This window comes from Sinocyclocheilus anshuiensis, unplaced genomic scaffold (genome assembly GCF_001515605.1).
Source record: "Sinocyclocheilus anshuiensis isolate Anshui unplaced genomic scaffold, SAMN03320099.WGS_v1.1 scaffold1, whole genome shotgun sequence".
Classification (NCBI taxonomy): Eukaryota; Metazoa; Chordata; class Actinopteri; order Cypriniformes; family Cyprinidae; genus Sinocyclocheilus; species Sinocyclocheilus anshuiensis.
This window is the reverse complement of record NW_015539843.1, coordinates 357,016-357,353: the sequence shown is the minus strand read 5'-3', so window position 1 is coordinate 357,353 and position 338 is coordinate 357,016. Positions and strand designations below refer to the sequence as shown.

Genomic DNA, 338 nt, shown 5'->3' with positions numbered 1-338 from the left:
GTGGGGGTCGGTGCCGCGGTGGGCAAGTGACGTAACTGGTGTTGCGGCTTAACACTGGTATCACCGTCAACACCGTCAATCGTGGCAAGCCTAGTTATGGGGTGTAAAATTACATGCTTTAAGTCGGGGTTCCCCTGGTAAATTCGCATTCCAGTGCCTAAATATGACGTTATTGGGGTCGCTACAACCCGCCACATCAAAAACAACCGCGGACTTGGCAACACAGATGGTAGCACTCGCTAACTTGCTCAAGCACTCCTCTTTGTGCCAATCACAACAGGCTTGGCCAGCTGACCAATCAGAGCAGAGTAGGCTTATGGAAGGGAGGGGTTTACAGA

The 338-nt window shown here is 51.8% G+C and overlaps 1 protein-coding gene across 1 annotated transcript in view; it reads right to left on the bottom strand.

Moving 5' to 3' along the window:
* The window catches only part of LOC107684513 (nuclear receptor corepressor 2-like), a 172,704-nt gene that overhangs the window by 164,162 nt on the left and 8,204 nt on the right, over positions 1-338 (bottom strand). The window lies entirely within an intron of this gene.